Source organism: Vicugna pacos, chromosome 11, assembly GCF_048564905.1.
Source record: "Vicugna pacos chromosome 11, VicPac4, whole genome shotgun sequence".
In the NCBI taxonomy this organism is placed as follows: domain Eukaryota; kingdom Metazoa; phylum Chordata; class Mammalia; order Artiodactyla; family Camelidae; genus Vicugna; species Vicugna pacos.
In genome coordinates this window covers 22046866-22067213 of record NC_132997.1, presented here as the reverse complement: position 1 = coordinate 22067213, position 20348 = coordinate 22046866, and positions in this window count along the sequence as shown.

The window sequence follows — 20348 nt, the reverse complement described above, 5'->3', positions numbered from 1 at the left end:
CATTACTTGTCTGAAGAAAAGTTATGCTGTTTTCATGAATTGGTAGAATTAATGTCAAAATGACCATAATATCCAAGTCAGTCTACAAAATCAATGCAATTCCCATCAAAATACCAATGACATTTTTCATAGAACTGGAACAAATAATTTTAAAATTTGTATGAAAACACAAAAGACCCTGAGTATCCAAAACAATCTTGAGAAAGAAGACCAGAGCTGGAGGAATCACACTCCCTGGTTTCAGACTATACTACAAAGCTACAGTAAACAGAACAGTATGGTACTGGCAGAAAAAAGACATACATCATTGGAACAGAATAGAGAACTCAGAAAGAAATCATACTTATGGCCAATTAATCTGTGACAAAGAGGGTAAAAATATACAGTGGGGAAAGGCAGTCTCTTTAATAAGTGGTGCAGGGAAAATTGTAGAGCCACATGGGAAGGAATGAAGTAAGAACATTCCCTAACACCATATACAAAAATAAACTCAGAATGGATTAAAGACCTGAATCTAAAACTGGAAACCATAAAACGCATAGACGAAAGCTAAGTGGGAACACTCTATGCATATTGTAGGAATATTTTTTGGATCTGTTTCCTAAGGAAAAGGAAATAAAAAGAAAAATAAATAAATGGGACCTAATTAAACTTAAGAGCTTTTGTATAGCAAAAGAAACCATCAACAAAATGAGAAGACGAGCTACTGAATGGTAGAAAATATTTGCAAATCATATGACTGATAAAAAGTTAATATCCAAAATACCAAAACAGCACATACAGCTCAATAGCAAAAGCCAAAAACAACCTGAATAAAAAGTGAGCAGAAAACCTGAATAGTTTTCCAAAGAAGACATACAGATGGCCAACCTTTCTAATCATCAGAGAAATACAAATCAAAACCACTCACACCTGTCAGAATGGCTGTCATCAAAAAGAGCACACGTAACAAATGTTGGGGGGGATGTGCAGAGAAAGGAACACTTATATACAGTTGGTGGGAGTATAACTGATGAAGCTGCCATAAAAACACTATGAAGTTTCCCTGAAAAACTAGAAAGGCAACTACCCTATAAGCCAGCAATTCCACTCCTGGGTTTCCTGAAGAAAATGACAACACTAATTTGAAAAGATGCATGCACTCCACTGCTTATAGCAGCACTAGTTACAGTACCCAAGATATGAAATTAAACTAAATATCCATCAACAGATTAACGGAAAATGAATATATATATATATATATATATATATATATAAATATGTATATGTGTGTGTGTGTGTGTGTATCTTTCTCTCTATATACATATATCTCTTCATTGTGTGTGTACACACACACACACACACACACTGGAATATTACTCAGCCATAAAGAGAATGAAATTTTGCCATTTGCAACCACATGGATGGACTTGGAGGATATTATGCTTAGTGAAAGAAGTCAGACAAAAAAAGACAATACTATTTGATATCACTTGTATCTGGAACGTAGAAAATAAAACAAAGTAGCGACTATAACCAACTAGAAACACACTCATCCGTATAAAGAACAAGCTCGTGGTTGTCAGTGGGGAGATGAACGTGGGAGGGGCAAGGTGGGATAGGGGATTAAGAGGCACAAACTACTAGGTATAAAATAAACAACCTACAAGGATACATTGTACAGCACTGGGAACACAGCCAAAGCATTATACTAGCTATGAATGGAATATAATCCATAACATTTTTGAATCACTATATGGCATACCTGAAACTAATGTAATATTATAAATCAACTGTATCTGAATAAAGAAAGACACCTACACTCCAGTTGCCCAGATGTTCTATAGAAGTTCATGTCCTATCCTTAAATCAGGCCACCAGAAAGGAAAAACGACCTGTGGTGCTGGTAGAGTAAATAGAAGAACTTGGATCATTTACAGATAGTCTTGAAAACTGATGTCCATGTCTTGAAACTCATTTCTAGGCCCTCATAAAATCAAAGAATATTAGAAAGACAAGGGGTTTTTAGAAAGCGTGGTCCAGATTTTTTTAGATCTAAACACAAAGGGGATTAAATATGTTCAGCTTAGGCTGGTGGCAGAATCAGGAATCCCATTCTCCTGGTAAGCAGGTCAGTGTTCCTTCCACCATTTGAAGAAACTCAAACACCTCATTTTATGATTTTGCCATGGCTCGGGGATCTCAGACACGTAGAAGTTAAAATGATTAAAGTAATAATCTTTCATAACGTTGTATTTGTATAATAAAACACAAACTCAAACAAAAATAATTAGGATTGGAGCTCACCTGATCCATTTTTGTCTGCCTGAACTGTGATTACTCCATTCTAATTTCAATTTGTCATCAGTAAACTCAATGAAGATTTGAAAAACACAGTGACCTAAATGAGTTACTCATAGTTGCTTTAATTGTCCATCAAGAATCTGTTTCCCCATTCTTGCAGCACAGAGCTGGGCTCTGTGTCCAGCCCCAGCCCCCATCGCAGGCATTTGATGTCGTTGCCAGTGGGAGAGGAAAGAAGTGACATGTGCCATTCTAGACCTGACTGATAATATCCCCCCCACTCCACGCATTTCTTTCCCCTCTTTCCCTTATGCTGATGGGTGCAGATGTGGTGAGGTCCTAGGGATGGAGATGGCACAAAATGGAAGAACTCTGGGTTCCTGAAGGACCACACCAAGGAGTGCAGTCTCTCCTATCTGAACACCCACCCAGCACTGTTACGTGGGAAACCATAGAGTGAAAGGCTACTGAAATTTGGGGGGTTATTTAGTAATTCACCAGAAACTTATAATATACCCCCAATAGGTTTAAGTCACAAGATTAATTTAACTCATGATGAACCTAGTAGATTTAAAAGACTGAAGTCAGTTTGGCTCTAATAGCCGAGCTGGTCAGTACGAGAGCGGATCCTCTTATCCACTCAGCATCGGTGCCCCGAGCACTCAGGTGGTGCCAGTGCTGGAAGCCCTCACAAGGCCCTGCCCTCCCAGAGCTCACCGTTGGGAGAAGAAGATGGGCAGAACCATGAGAACCCCTCAAACATGTGAATGAGACGAGTGAATGCGAAGTGGAACGAAAGCAAGGTGCTGCCCTGAAGTGGGGTCCACTAGGTGAGGGGCTCTGGAGAGGCTGCACTGAGGTGACATCTGCATCTCCAGCAGCATGACAAGAAGGAGCCAGCTGGTCAACAGCCTGGGGATATGTAGCCTTGCAGAAGGCACAACAGTGCAGGACCGTGGAGGTAGAAGTGAGTTTGGCCAGAGAGAAGTTTGGAAAGGAGGCCAGTGTGGCTGGAAGGAGCTGGGGAGGAGTGCCGGGGGGCACTAGGGAAGGCAGGGTCAGGGCCTGGTGCAGGACAGCATTAGTGACATGTGTCTATTGTTTTGTGACAATGCTTCCCCGAACGTAGTGGCTTAACCACCAAACAGTTGTTACTGCCAGTCCCTGTAGGCCAGGAGCCCCGCAGGCCACAGCTGGGAGCTTGTGCTGAGTCTCTCAGGAGGCTGGGGCTGGGGCCTGAACTGCGGCAGGATCTGCTCCACTCAGGCCTGGAGCCCGTGCAGCAGGCATCTGTGGGACTCAGTTTGGGCTGAAGGCCTGAGTCCCTCTCTGTCTGTCGCTCTTCCTCAGTGCTGGGACACGTGGGCCTTTCTAACCACAACTCATAAGCCAGAGTCTTGCCCCCTAGACTGAGGGGCCTGACAGAGACACACACCTACACAGGGAGCTCACATCAGAGTGAGGATGTGCTCCGACACTGGCTTTTTATAATCAAATCATGAAAGTAACTAATGTTGGCTCACTCTGCCAGCTTCTAAGGAATTTTAAGTCCAGTCTACATCAGAGGGGAAGGGATTGCACAGGGGTGCGCGTGCTCAGAGGTGGGAACTGTGGGGAATCACTGAGGGGAGAAGGGAAGACCCTGAGAAAGGCCTTGCTCAGAATCACAGCTGGGTAAGAAGGCGGAGCAGGTATGAACCGAACTGTGTGTCCTCAAGCTGGACCCTGGCTGCATCCAGGCTGTCGCAGGGGCTCTGGTGTAACTGTGCACAGATGTGCAGATGGCCTTGAGGGGGACGATGAGCCTCCAGCAGCCCAGATGGGCATTTGGTCAGCTCTCTTCTGAGGAGGAGCCCAGGTCAGGGGAGCCCCCTCAGTGCATTCCCACCCAAACCCCACCCAGGGGCGAGGGCCCTAGGGCCACCCTACTGCTGAGCTCGCACTCCTGCAGTTCTGACTCTCATCCCTTGTTGGATAACTGGGAAATTAAAGCCCATAGAGAGGCAGACACTGGCCCAGGGCTCACAGCAGGCGGAGCCCCGAGGTAATGGGATGTTCTGACCTCCTAAGCCAGGGCTCCACCCACTTCTATAGGGTTTGCTGTGGAAATTAGAATGCGTAACATCTTGAAAGCACTTGCCCTTTCCTCCCTACATGGGGCTACTTTCTTTCAGGCACCCAGAAAATGAGCACTGGCATGTGCGTGCGCACACACACACACACACACACACATGCACAAACTAGATGACGTTAGATGTAAGGACTGTGGCCTTGGGTCAGAAAAGGGGCAGACACAGGGGAGGTGACAAGAGGAAGAAAAGAGGTTGGAGGCTCCTACCTGCATGTGACACAACTCCTCCAGATTTATAGGTCTTGTCCCGCATACATGAGAAGACATCCCTGGGAAGTATCGCTGGAACGGTCCGCATTGTGCGGGTGAGGAGACAGGCCCTGGGAGGCACGGCGGCTTCTCCAGGATGAAGAGCAGGTAAGAATGGGGAGCTGAGTCTGCACCCAAGTCTGTCTCAAAGCCAGGGCCCTGGGGGCACCCAGGCTTTCTGAGGGGGCTGTGGGGAGGACTGTTTGGATTGATGTTGTCCAAGGAGAGACTCACGTAAGGGGACCCCAGAAGGGAAGACACTCTCATGACAATGGGCCCTAACAGAACTTGGAACCCTTGTAAACAGGCATCCACATTCTAGCAACAGCCTCATTCCCAGCTCACAGGGCCAGAGACACTGCATAGTGAAAAGTATCCTCCTGCTGTGTCACGAATTGTCAGGGCTTTGGCTTCAGGAAACCCTGGAGTGAAAGGCTTTCCAGAAGCTGCAGAGCTGCAGATATGGGCTCAACCCTCATCCCCGATGCCTCTGATCATTTCCCGGGACGTCCCCTAAGGCAGCACAGGGTGGCCTAGGGCACTTCTAGGAGCCCCCCCCCTTGGGTGCCCTTTCCCCTCCCCTTCATGTCGCAGGATGAGGGACAGGAGGGGAGGGTCCCTTCAGGGTAGGAATAGGTAGGTGGGCAGCTGATATGCGGAAGGTCCTGTCATGTTCACCACCCAGGACAGGCTGGTGTGGGGGAAGGAGGATTCTTGAGGGGCCTCTTAGCTATACTAGTGGGAACCGTAGACCCTCAGGCTGTCATCTTTCTCCCTTCTTGTGGATATTTGTGCAGACAGTGGTGTGCTCGTGTCTGGATGGACACATCTTGTGGGTCTGAGAACCAGCAAAGCCAGCCGGGCAGGGCTCTGAGGCTTTCTGCCTGGCTGCTGGGCACTGGGTTTACTGGGATCCACACAGGAGACTGGACAGGACCTGGTCCATTTTGCCGCCTACTCACCTGCCCCATTGCCCTGCCACAGGGGCAGGTGCCCACCCCCCGAGTCCAGCACTGGCTCAGGGTGAGTGCTGGTGCTGAGGGGGCCCCAGACCATGCTGTGCTCCCCAGGGCTCCCTCCTAGAGTCTTTCACCAAAAGGAACCTGAGGCCTCACCTTCTTCCCAAGCCCGCCCTCACCACCCAGCCCCTCCTTAGCCAGATGGAAAGTCACTGCCCACATGTTTGTACAAATGTCAGAAAAGAGACTTGCAAGATGCAGTCATCTCACATTAAGTCAAGAGTATTTTTGCATTTTTCTATGGATCTTCTTATTTTAACACTTACCCCAAGGTGTCCTTGTTGGCGAGACAATCCCTCCATTTCGTCTCCAAGTCTGACCCCTCCCTGTGACTGGCAGGAGTGCTTTTACCCAGGACATGGAGCTCATGGAACTATGCTTTTTCTCTGCATTTTGCTGATCCTGTTTTTTGTTTGTTTTTATATTTTGTGTTTGTTTGTTTTTTAGACATCAAGGTTTATTTCTACTTAAACAATATTCCAAGAACTTTCAGGGGTCAAAAGGCCCAAAGATATCTGGGGTCTCAGTGAGCTGCACAAGATTTCAGAAGGGAGACCGGTTACCACCACATCCAGCCCTTCCCTGATGTGGGGCCGTGATGTGGTTCCTTCTGCTGCCATTTCAGCAGCGCTACACTGAGCGTCCTGCATGTCCTGATACCTGATTCCTCCCCAGGACAAGCCTCTGGGTTCTCATCTCCACAATGCGATGTTTCATCAGGACTCACTGAAATGATGCGCTTGATACAGGGAGGTGCTGTCAATACTCAGCTAACAAAATGACCTCAGGACTAACATTTTCAGTCATTCTCCACCTCAAATTCCACCTTTAATACTAGGAATTTTTTCTCATTGGCCCACTTCCTGTCACAAGACATGAGGTTTGGGGGTTCAGCCTGAGCTCCAGCCCCTAACCCTCCTTCCTGGTGGCCCATGGTGCTCTCCCTGACTGCATGTCCCTCCTCTGTGCCACCCCAGGGCAAAAGTGGATCAACAGTGAACAGGAATGAAGCCTGCATGGTGTGGAGCAGCCAGCCAGGCAGGCTGGAAAAGCTAGTGGAGCACCTTGTACCCAATTTCATGGTAAGTGATCCCATGTGTCCCCAAACTTCCATGCACTTACCGAGCATCTATCATCTCCCATCAGTTTTGACACCTGCTGTTCCAAAGTGAGGGCCCTGTCTCTTCACAGCAGGGTGGGAACTCAGGCACCTGCCAGCTGTGAGTCTTCAGAAGGTCACTACACTTCTCTGAGCCTCGGGATGTTCCTCTGAACAGTGGGGTGAATAGAGGGTTAACCTCACAGGGTTACTTTGGGGACTCTGAGGTCCTCCTTGAAAGTGCTGTCTGGGTTCCTGGCCCTGCAGTAGGTCTGCTGGAGGAGCTCTTGTGCTAATGTATTTTCTTCCTCAGGGCTTGGCCTCATCCATCGCTGCCTCCATGGCCTCGGATTTGAGCTGTTTTTTCCTATTGAAGACAAGAGTTGAAATTCCACGTAGGGTGCTCCTGTCCTGGGTGAAGCCATTCAGGGATCCCTGGGGACATTTGGAGAGGCCTCAGGCTGACTCAGACAGCTGATGTGGGGCTGGTTGGGCCTCATTCATTCATCAAATGTACAGCAAGCCTGCTGGGTGCAGGCCCTTTTCCAAGCACAAACCATAACCCAGTGCACAGAGCAGACAACCGTGCCCTCAGGGCTTCATCCTAGTCGGGAGTCACACAGTCCCTGGACACATTACCAGCAGGTAGTGCCCACGGTGCAGTCTGTGTTCCCCCAGCTGGCCGCCTCCTCCAGACATGGGAGCACCCTGATGCATTCTGCTGAGGGCAGGAGAGCCCTGGACCAGCTGCCATGTGAGTGAGCTTTGGATCAAGTGGAGGGGTTCCCTTCTCCAAAGAGCTGAAAGGAGTGTGGGGACTGTGGATGGGAGGTGCTGGCAGAATCTTGGATCCCACACATCATGGATCTTGAGAGAAGGCCAAGGTCTGAGGAAGGGAGTCAAAGCTGTAACTGGGACTTTGTGTGCTCCAGAAAAGCAGAGAGGGGCTGGAGGACAGAGTCCATACCCATCCCTTTCCCATCTCGGCCTGCCTCCCCATCCTGGGAGCTATCATGGGGGAGTGGAGAGCATCCTGCTCACTGATCTGGTGGAACCTCTGCAGCAAGGGCTTAGTGGGCGCTCAGGGGCTGGCTGAGCCCTCCCTGTGGAAGATGAGTATAGGTGGGTGGAGGAGAAGCCCCGCATGGGGAACGTAGTGGGATCAGCAATATGCAGACACAGGAGTAAATGTTGCAAGTGTTCAGGTAGGACCTGGAAGCCTGGGCAGGAGAAATAGTCCATTTGTTCCTTCATCCATCAGATCTTCATGGAGCACCTCCAGCGTGCCAGTGAGAGCCATGAACAGAGCAGACACCAGAGGTGACATTCCAGTGGGAAGCAGACCAGGGAGACAGACAGCAGTGTGTCAGGCTTCTCTGAAGAAGGGGAGAGGCCCTCACCCCATTGATCAAGGCCTCCCTTCAATGGAGGCTTTTTGCCGTCACCTCTTTGCGTGACCAGGCTTGCCTCTGCCAGGACTGCCAGGTGACAGGTGGACAAGGGGTAGGACTGGCCCCTGGCTGGGCAGGAGCAACAAGCACAGGTGCCCTGGCCGCCACAGGCCCTGGAAGGTTAGTGAGGAAATAAAGGCCTGGACTCTGACTCTGTTGACCACCTGTCTGCCCCAGGGCCATCTCCTCCATCCTGGCCATACCAGTTCATGTGGATTTTCAGCAGCTCCCAAATTTTCCCAAGAGAACATGGCCATTTTCCTACATGGACCTCAGGTCTCAATATTCCCTGGACCACTGTGTCCACCCTCTCCAGGCACTGATGGAGCAACTCAAACTTGCTGAGGCAGAGAATGAGGGTGAGTATATCAGGGTGGGTGCTGTTGGCATGTGTGGGGGATACAGGGCTGTTCTCGAGCCTCCAGATGCAGGGGTGGGTTCAGGAGCAGTGAGTAGGCTCAGATCACTGTTCCCATGGATTGCAGTCTCGGAAGACTTCCTAGGGGTGGGACCTTGGCCTCACACTTCATTGACTGGAATGAATGTACTTGGCAGGCATATGCAAAGGCACTCACGTCGATGATAGTTTCTTGTCTTGGAGCTGCAGCACCAGTTCCAGAGCAAGATGTAGAACCACCTAAGGAGCTACCACCAGCTCCAACTCTAGTGCCCCTGACAGCTGCAGACCCACGGCAGGCTGCAGCCACAGTTCCCGTTCAGTCTCAGTGCCCAGAACAGGCACTAGCATCAGCTCCTCCAGACCCAGAGTGGGCTCATGCCACAGCTTCCATGCAAACCCAAGACATGGAACAACCCCCTACACCAGCTTCAGATTCAGAGCCAACAAATGTTCCAGCAAGATCTCTTGTTTAATGTCAAGAGCTAGAACAACCACCTGCACCAAACCCAGCTCCAGTGCAAAGGCAGGCGCAAGTCAGACCTCTTGATCCAGCTCAGCAAGTAGGACGAGCACATATGGCAACTCCATGTCCAGGGACAGAGCATGCACACATCACAGCTTTCGTCAGGCCTGAGCTGCTGCGACCACCTGCGCCGTTGCAGCACCGGACCTCAGCTCCCACAGCGCTGTCAGCTGCAGCTCTTTTTTTTTCTTCAAGTTTATTTCTATATTTTAAACAGCTTTATTGTGGCACGAGTCCTGTACAGTAAATGAGACATATTTCACATATACAATTTGATGAACTGTGATAGATGTACACACCCATGAACCACCACCACGGTCAGGACAGCTGACATTCCCATCACTCCTCAAGAGTTGCAATCTTCAAATTCCCCATTTGCCCCTCACCACCTCCTTTGCCCCCTGGATACCATCAGTTTGTTCTCTGTGTCTGTGAGTCTGTTTCTGTTTTGTAGAGAATTTAGTTCCAACTCCTGACCCATAGTTAGTGCCTGTTGTGCAGCAGTAAACATTATTCTACGTTATTAAGTTTATATACTTAAATATAAATAGCTAGTGGTTTATTAACTCCATTGTTATTTTAAAAAATTGTTTTAAGTCTTTATTAATTATTTATTCATTTCATTTAGATTTTCCTCAAATATTTTCATTAAATTTTCCAGACCCTACAGTTACTTCCCAAGAAGATCTTGAAGAAATTAACTTTACATCAGTGTACTGCAGAGCGCCTGAACTCTCCTGGCATATGTGTCCACACGCAGATTTGGAAAACGTGAGAAATCCATTAAATTAAATTAAATATATATTTGATTCCCATGCAATTCAGTCATCCTTTCATTTGCATTTATACCACATCTATCATGTAGTCAGTATGACATTCAGGATAACGCAGTAACAAAGAAGCTTAAAAACACCCGCCCCCTTGAAACTTCCAATTCAGTTAAGAATCAGACAATTCACAAGCCTGTACTTTACATGGAAATGATAATAAAACCTTGAAGGGAATGAGACACTGATGTGGTAGATATGGTGATGCATGGGGCAGTCATCATTGTTTCTACTGGGTGATCACCGCAAGGGAACTGGGGAGATCTTACAGACAAGCAGGCATTTGAGCTGAGACCTGAAGTAAGGAGGGAGAACACCAAGTGTGTGTTCAGGGAGGATTCAAGGCAGAGGGAAGAGCTAATGCCAGGCCGTGGGCCAGGAGCACCCCGTCACAATCAAGGAGCTGCAAGGAGGCCTGTGAGGCTGCAGCAGAGTGAGGCCCGGCCAGGCTGCTGAGTTAGGTCAGAGAGGGAAGCACCTGACAGATGACGTAGGACTCATGGGTGCTGTGTGCATGTTGGCTTCATCTGTGAGGAATGGAAAGCTGTGGGCAGAGTGAACTGAGCAGTGACCTGACTGGATTCTCTGATTCTGGGTGAAGAACAGCCTACAAGAGTGAGGGCCTGAGAAGGAGCATGGTTAGTGGCAGCCACTGCCATCCTTTCGAGAGGTGGTGGCAGCTCTAATCAGGTAGAATAGGGGTGGGCCAATGAGGGACATAGTCTGAAATTGAACATGAAGGCTTTACTAATGGGGAGGAGATGAGGTGGAGAGAGGGGAGAAGTCAAGACAGACCACAAAACTGGGGTTTGAGCTCCTGTCAGGATGGAGTTACATTCACAAATTGGGGAGAATGAGGGAGAGCAGGTTCAGGGGAGATGGTTAATGTTTTTGGCTTGTTAGATGTCCACCTGCAGATGGTATGGAGACAGCTGGGTGGGCATAAATCTAGAATGTATGGGAAGGTTTGGAGTGAAGAAGAGAATTTCAAATCATGACAGTCTAGATGTCATGGATGCCACAAGTCTGGAAGAGGTCAGCAAGGAGATGAGTGACTGAGAAAGAAAAGTGGATCAAGACCTAATTTCTGAGTCAAACTAATGGTAAAGGGTTTGAAAGAAAAGTAGAAACCATCAGTGAAGTCACAGAAGGAAAGGCCAGTGAGTTCTTAAAAAAAAAAAACAGAAACCAACAACAAAAAAATTATAAAAATGGTAGAATGTATTGAACTGAAATCTATATCATGGAATCATTTCAAAGAGGGAGAGAGACTGACTGTGTCAGATGAAGCTGATAAAGAGAAGTGTGGATTGAGAAAACTTTTTCCTGTGATATAATTGTCCTCAAATGGGATTGTGAGGGAGACACAACTCTGCACATTTACACACACACAAGCCAAAAAAAATGTGCTTAAATGAGTGAATTTATGGCATGTAAAATGTACCCCAAGAAATCTCTTTGAAAATGAAGGAGCACTTAGCACATATCTACCCAGCAGAGCTGCTCCCAGGTACTCGTCTCACAGGATAAATGAGAACAGATGTTTACAAAAAAAGATGTATGCGTATATATACAAAAAATTTATTCGTAATAACCCACACTTGAAGTAAACCAAATGTCTATTATTAAGAGAATGGATAAATATTCTGTGATATAACCTTACAAGGTCACATTATTCAGCCCTACAAACAAAATGAATGGCAATTCAAATACAAATATGTAGCTCTAAAAACATTACTTAGAGCAAATGATACACACGTCAAAGTATACATTGTGATTTTTTCCATTTTTGTCAAGTTCTGCCACCATCAAACTAATGGATTGTGTCCTGAGAGTGTGTGTACTTCAACTGAAATATGACAGGGGGTGTATCTTCTGTTGAGGATTAGGAAAATGAAAGATCTGTAAAATCTAAAAATTAACATCGATACATTTCACTCTATTTTTTACTGTATATAGATCTAAACACAAAAAGAAAAGAGGCAAGAAAAATTACCATTGGACAGTAATGGAGAGAAGGACACTTTGGTTACAACCCTCCCCTCTGGCACAGCCCCTCCCCCACACACTGGTAACTGACCCATCTGGGATATCAGTTGCTGGCTGGGTTCCAGGTGGAATGTTGGGCTGTCCCCGGGGCTTGTTGTGGCTGTTGGATCCACAGTAACTGGGCAGAGCCCTGGGAGGGTCAGTGCCAGGGAGGGGCTGTTGTCCCCCATGGAGCTTGGCTTTGGGCTGATCCTGAGGGAGGTGTGTGCGGTCCTGGTGGTGCTGCTGCCCTATGGCCTGTGTTCTCAGCTCATTTTCCAGAGCCTCCAGTGGTAGGCAGTGTTGAGTCTCCCTGTCTTCACCTCATTGGTGAGTGTCTTATTTACCTGCAGACTTACTCAGCGTGTTAGAAGTCACCTTTATCAAAGCTATGAAAAGCAGCGGGCTGAAACACTGGCTGCCCAGATCGAAGAGAAGTGCCACCTCATCGACCAGCTGTATGTGGCTAAACAGGAGCGTGCCAGCATGGAGACGACTTTAAAGAACACTGGGCTAGAGAAGGAGCCAGTAAACGTACCCAGCCTTGCTAAGGCTTACAGACACTTGATGACGGCCAACCTGAGTTCGAGGAAGGAAATCAGTTGTGTCATTGAAGAACTGAGGAAAGAGAGATCCCTGCAGTCTATTCAAGCAGAGGTGGCGGAGATGCTGAAAGTGCGCACGTTCCTGGAAGAGGTCACGAGAATCAGCACAACACAAGGGGCTGTTACACATGAGCAAGGGGACCGAGCACCAAGTCCTGCTGGTCCCTTTCCCAGGAGTGGGTCCTCGTGTTAAAGCCATGCTGTGCCCTGCCCTCCACTCAGGCATCCCAAGCTACCGGGCTGCATTCACTCACTCGGTCACATCTCCACCTGCGCTGCACGGAGGCCAGTGGATGGAGGGCAGTCCCCTCCTTTGGACCAGAGTCCCTCCAACTTTAAAAGTGAGTGCAGCAGTGAACTCCTTCATGGTCAACATCTCTCATCTACAATATACTGGAATTCCCAGAACACAGCATGAAGCATGGGGCTTTCTCTCTATTCAGCAAATGTGTGGATTCTCTCTTATTCATTCTGAAAGAAATGTTGTAACTGAGACTGATCTTCTACTTAGTTGGAATCTACATTAAGCCTCAATTCTCAAGACAGTTTGGGTAACTATTATACACCAGCCATGTAAGTGAAGTATACATAGAGTTATTCTGTGCACAAATGTTACATTATAATTTGAAATCATATGCAACTTGTCAATATAAACTTTTAGATGGCCATAGCATTTATTTCTACAGTTTAATTCTAAAGTTGTAAGTTTAAATCAAAGAGCATTTTTTTTACATGAGTATGTATATTTTAAAAAAACAAACTTCTTTACAATGAAGTTAAATTGTACTCTTGGAAGAAATTTTATTATTTAAGTTTTATATTCTGCTATGACAATATCCATATTAAAAATAAGTTTGTTAAATTATGTGAGATTGTTTTGTTTCTCTCCCTGCAAGAAATCTGCTTCATGAGTTTCTGATCAAGAAGAAATTCAATTGGACACTTTGGAAAAATCATCACATCTCTGCCACTCGTCTCCCATTCACCATCTTGCACTCAAATTTGGTGGAAAACTACGGCAGTGTATGTTTTTTTCATACAAAATTTAGTCTGAGGCCCACAATTACTATCTTTATTTACACATCATGCACACTTATAAGGCAATGAGCACAAATTGGTTTTTGCCATGTCAGAATTGAAGGAGACAAAATACTTTTGTAACTGGAAGGAATCACATGAAAAAATGGCAGAGGTAGCATCATAAGTTATGTGACATTTTCTCAAATTGATAAATGTATGGTGCTTGGGCTGGGGAACATTAATTAAAATTAAAACTATGTCCATTTCTTTGTGGTGCTGACACTGAAGGGAGGAAAGAAAGATTCTAAAGAGGAAAATTAAAGAGAAGATACTGACGGTCAGGATGGCATAAGTTGTGTAAGAAATAGAAACAGGGAAAGAGGCATCGGTGGAGTGGGGGCTGGTGGTCTTGGCAGAAGTGGGGCTGGAAGGCCCCTCCGAGGAGGGGTCACCTGGAGAGATGCCCTGTGCAATGAAGGCACAAACAGGAGATACAGTGCTGATCATGCTGGGCATGAACAGCTGTCAAAATGTAGGCTGCCCAGAATGCAGTGAGGGAATGGCAGAAATGGGGGTAAATGTGACCAGGCATCAGAAGATGGAGGGAACTGCCAGCACAGTAAACAGCTTAATTTCAAGTAAATTGGGCTTTGGCTGCCACTCTGGAAAAAGGATAAACCGGGTGTGAGAACGTGACACAGAGGTCTGGACCCAGTGGAAGCAAAAGAAGTAGAGATGGAGAGATGGAATCCAATTAACCAGGGGCCCTGCAGGCAGAGAACATGTGACGGATGATGGTTGTGGGTTTGAAGGAAGAGAGGAGGAGGGATGAAGACAGAATTCTTATTTGAGCATCAGGATCAGAACCAGTGTCTTCCAGTGAAATGCGGATGAATTCAGAGGGGTGTATTTGGAAGGGAAATTGAAATCTGAGAGTTTGGAAGGAGACTTTTGACAAGGTTCCATGACACCAGAATAGAAATAAGACATGCTAATGGGGATGCAAGGGTTTTGGGGCTACAACGTAACCAGAGAGGCAGCTATAAATATGAAGGGTCATTGGGGAGTGAAGTTACTTTAGCAGAGATGGAGTCCAAGCATTGGGTTAATGTCACAGGATAAACTCCATGGGCCTGTTTGTGTTCACAGGTTAACTTAGGTTTCCCAGGATCAAAAATAAAGCAATGACCACAATGGTGGTATTCTTCAGTCTGTACGCATGTTGGGGCTTGAGTTGTGCACGATCCCCTACATGGTCCCTTTTCACCACAAGGGATGGGACACCTCACGTAGTCACAGGGCTCTGAAGAGAAATGAGGAACATGGCTGGAACCATCACACAAGAGCCATGGTACACAGGGTGCTTCTCTTGTCTTTGGCTCTTGTAAAATGATGCCAACGTGTTTTTGAGCTGGAGGCTCAGCCTGTGATTGGGTTTTGAACTGTGGGATCTGCCTCCAGGGACCCTGTTCCCCTCTCTATCAAGTGAACTTCAGATCCTAAGAGATCTTAACTACCCTTGTGCTTCATGAGCATGAATTCAGGCACTGTCATCCTATGAACCATTGACACCATCACCTCCCACTTCAGAGCTGGGGTTCAGTGCTCTTTAGCCAGAATGTCAGAGCCCTTGCAAGCCACAGGAGTCCACCACCACATGTGCCTAGCACTTAGCCAGAAACTGCCTAGCCTTGCAATGAGAACATATTAAAAACATGCTCATTATTTGCATTATCCCATTCCACCCTCATGAGGACAAAACAAGGCAGTATCTGCTGTGGCCTCATAACACCCTGGTGGAAACTGAGATACAGAAAAGTTCACTCACTCCTAACTAACCAAGAAAGGGCCAATATTCACAGGGCTGTGTGATGAATACTCTGCTTGTGAATTCTGAACTCATGTATCCAGTGGGAGCCGATGGAAATAGAAGCAGTGAGAGATTTTCTAAACTGTCTTGAAAAGTAAAGTTGACATTAGAAGCATTTGTGGTTATGTTGATTTGGTAACTGAAAATGATATGTGTACTGAGAGTGCATTTGGGGAATCCTTTTAGGGAGCGTACATCCAGGTTGCTGTGTTCAAATTCTCCCAATAGGCCAGGACATTTATTTCAAGGCAGGGATGGAGAGCTCAACTGAGTGTAACAAGCCTGCTGGTGGAAATTTCTGGGTGGTTGGGCAAACCTTATTCATATACATATTATGTGTATATATTTATACACATATTCATATACATATTATTTGTATGTATATATATCTGTACATAAATATATACACATATATATGTCATATGCAGTTTTGTATGTAGATAACAGTGTCATTGTATAAAATGTCTGCTCTATTTGCTTGAGATATATTAACAGATCATTTATTTCATGTTTTCCTATGATCTTTTCATTGTTTTCTGTTCCTTGGTTACCTCCCTTCAATGTAGTATTTTCTTCCATTTTTCATGTTAGAAGACATCTTCTCATATCACATAGTCCTACCCTGAACTTTCATGTTTATGAGATGAGTAGAAATTAGCTGCACATGACTTCCGTGTGCCTGGATAATGGCCTGCATCTCTCACTGTTCCTCCCGGTGTTACTTATGGCCAGCACATGGAACTGTGAGGCTGTGGCTTGGATGACCCCAGGTGTCACAGCAAGCAGTCCATGAGCTTCTGTGGCAGTGTCGAGAGAGTCTGCCAGGATCCTGGAAGCTGATCACGGAAAGGTGAGGTGAGGATTCAGTTTACAATCTGTAATGAAGGCTCTTATTTTCAACAGGACAGCATATCCTGCTACCTCACCATTGCTCTCAGCATGATTTTAATGAGATTTTACCATTTTGTTGTATTATAAAGCTGTGAACGTATTAATCATTTGTATTCCAGTTTAAAACTTTATATGGCTGTACAACGTCTATGTAGTCTCCCATCGTAGGATATTTAGTCTGTCTCCAGTTTTGGAGGGAATGAAAAAAAATCTACTATAAATATCTATGGACACATTTTTTGTTTAACTACTTTTTCCTTGAGCAAAATCCTGGGGGCAGAGTTGCTTGTTGATGCGGGGTTTGTTGCTTAAATTGATTTTTTTCCAACATGTTTGTACCATTAAAACATCTCATCACCAATACAAAAACTCAAATTGCTCCATACCATTCCCAATGCTTGGTATTTTTCCTTTTTAGCTGTTACAATGTATCATGTTGTTAGTCTTACTTAACATAAAAGTCAGTATGTTACTTTTGTTTTTATTGTGTTTTCCTCAAGAAAAAACACTGCCCATTGATTCATCTCCCGGGATCAGGGAAGTCTTGATGACAAGAGAGTGACCCACAAGCAGGGCTGAAGCCCAGATGGGTTACTTTTTGGTTCTCCAAGGTGAGTCCAAAGAACAAAAAGCAATTGGTTGACTCTCTGTCTCCCTAATTTTACTCTTCGCTGCTAATTTACAGTTTCTGGGGTTTTGCTGCATTTAGAGGCAATAAGCTCATGTCCATTACTGGCAAAAGTGGTTTTAAGGTTTTTTTCATTATTATTTTTTTGATAAAATTCAATATATAACTATTTTAAAGTATTCAATTTGGACATCAAGGCAAAAGCAGAACTGGAGGCTCCTGACTCCTGACTCCCTCCTCCCATGATGCACTAAATAAACAGCGACACCAGAATCAATTTCCTGTGAGAGGAATCAAAAAATGGGTTGGTTCTCCTACACACTGGATGACGGGCAAAATACTGACATTTTAGGAAAAGCCGACATACACGAGGGCCATAAACCCAAGGCCCAGCAGTGGCCCTTGGATTCAGGATGTAATCCTTGGCTCTCATCTTCATTCTAAGAAACACAGGATTTGGACAAGACATCTAGGACACTAACATTTATAGGTGCCTTCTGAGGTTCCTAGATCACTTTGCTCTTGTTGGTCAGAGGGCTGAATATTCATGAGTCACCCAGGGACCACAGACAATAAAGCGGTGATTTAAAACAGGTGCACAAGGTCCTTCAGGGGTTATTTCTCCTATCTCAGAACAGAGGAAGCGGGCAAAAACACAGCTCCCATTTCCTCCAGTGCAGGGTGTAGACTATACATGTAAGTCCAATGTTTAGAAATGCTGCCAGAATGTCAGACATCAAATGACCTTGCACATGGGAGGGCTTCCTGTTAATCCTTCCTCCAGTGCATGTGTGTGTGTGTGTGTGTGTGTGTGTGTGTGTACAGAGCAGGAACAGGCTTTGAGTTTTTCCCTAGGAGGAGGAGAACTATATATTACTCTGCTTGTTTTGGCTGCCACCTGAGGGTCTGACTTCTAACTCACCTATTTTTTTTTCACTGTGAGCTCATGAGGCCCTGCACTCACTAGGCTGCTCAGCGTGTACAGAGAACAAGTCAGCGGTCTCTATCAGCCTCGTGCCCTCTCCTGTGACTCCCTTCCCCAGCTCATGTCTGAAGTGACTGCAAGATCACAGCCCTTTCCGGGAAGATGCTTCCCTTCACCACTGATGCAGCAGCGTTTCCAGTTACTGAACAAAGGGGCCTCTCCTAGTTTGTCTCTCTCTGGAAATGATGAAAAAGACAACCCCCAGTCCTCTGATAACTTTCATGGGCAAGTGAATACGTGATGCAGCTCCTTCCCCACCCAGCTCCACAGATGGACCCCAGCCTCCAGCTGCCCTGCCCACCTCTGAGAGCCCACAGAACCCAGCAGCCACCAGATTCCTGGCAGCGACAAAGTACAAATAAACGCCTTGAAAGAGTATGTGGTTTGAACAAATGTGCAGGCATTTTCCATAAGTCCTGCCCCCAATTTAGTGTAGAACGTATAGGAGGAAAATTCCAGTTCCCTGTAATTAAGGCTGAGGAGAAGAGAAGATGGACGGCACACAGGGCATCAACTTTTCTGGCAGCTACTGAACAGAGAGGTTTCTATCTCATTTGCTAAGGATACTTACAGGACTTGGCACAACCTAGTACCCTGTGCACACTGTGAACATAGGTGGCCATTTGGAGAAGCACAAAGCCTTGAGGAAAGCAAAATTTATGGCCTACCTGATTAGTGAGGTTTATCTGCCATATGAGGCCAGTCTGTGAACATTTGAGAGGCGGTTATTTGTCAAATGTACAGAAACCAAAACAGAAACTTATGGACAATGAAGAAACAAGGAAACATGGCCCAAAGAAAAGCATAAAGTCAATCTTCAGAACCAAATTCTAATAAAAATGGTGATAACTGATTTACCCAAAAGAGAGTTCAACATAATGGTCATAAAGATGTTCATCAGAATCATGAGATCAATGCATAAGCAAAGTGAGAAGTTCAAATGTAGAAAGAAGATACTTTTAAAAGACCAAACAGAAAAGTTACATAAGCATCACAGCAGTGAGATTTGTACATTTTGTTCTTTCTCCTACAATATAAAAAGCATGGGACATCCATAACCAAAAAATGTGCCTCCACACAGCATATAAGGGAGCCATTCACTTACAGATCCTCAAAAAGTTGGATCCGATCTCAGCATGTACTGGAGAGAAGGGGCGTGGCAGTGACGGTGGCAGCAGCACAAGTGGAAGCAGCCGGTGGCAGTGGGACATCTCAGCCTTTCTGGGATAGCAGGTGGAAGGGGAAGCTGGTGAGTCAGAGGTCAGCTGTGCATGCTGCAGCTGGAAGAATCTGTTTCTCTCCATAGGAGAGACTGCAGCCACATTGGGAGAGTAACAAAAGTGAAGAAGGCAGACAAAGAAAACTGATTGAATACCCTCCTGTTCATCCTTGGATGATCCCAAAGGTCATCCCATTGGCTTCTGGGACCACATCCCCAAACTAGGATTTACCTATTGGTATGTGGGCACATCCAAAACCCAAGCCCCAAACACACATCTTCCTACTACTGAGTAGCACCCCCTTTTGTTTCCCTCCATGAGCTTTTTTTTTTACATGTTCCCACTCTTAGTAACAAATCACTTCTAGTAAGAGAAGCCAGAAACGTATGCTACAGTGAGACTTTGGGAAAAAAGGTGGGGGGAAATATTCATTACCAAAACACAAAATCCCAGTATCAGACGGCTTCACTGGAGAATTCTTCCAAACATTTAAAGAAGAATTAATACACATTCTTCTCAAATTCCTCAAAAATATCAAGGGACAAGGCACACATCCAAACTAATTCTACAAAGCAAGAATTACTTGAATACCAAAAATAAATTAGGGTATCACAAGTAAACTATAGACCAGTATCACTGAGGAATGTAGATACAAAATTTCTTAACAAAATAGTAGCAAATCAAATTCAACTAATCTTAATAGGATTATACACATTATCCAAGTGGGATTTCACCCTGGGATGCAGAGATGGTTCTACATATGCCAATCAATAAATGTAAAATATTGTATCAATAACTGAAAAGTTAAAAAAACCATCTCAGTTGATGCAGAAAAAGCATTTGACAAAATGCAACAGCCTTTCACAATAAAGACCCTTAACAAATTAAGGATACCTCAAAATCATAAAGGGAATATATACCAAACACAGAGCTGTCAATATACTCAGTGAAGAAAAATTGAAAGTGGGTCCTCGAATAACATGAAAAAAAAAAAGGATGCCTACTCTTACCACTTCTAATCAATAGATATAGTACTGAAAGTCCTTGCCAGAGTAATTAAGCAAGACAAAGAAATAAAAGGCATCCAAGTCAGAAACAAAGAAATAAAATCATCACTAT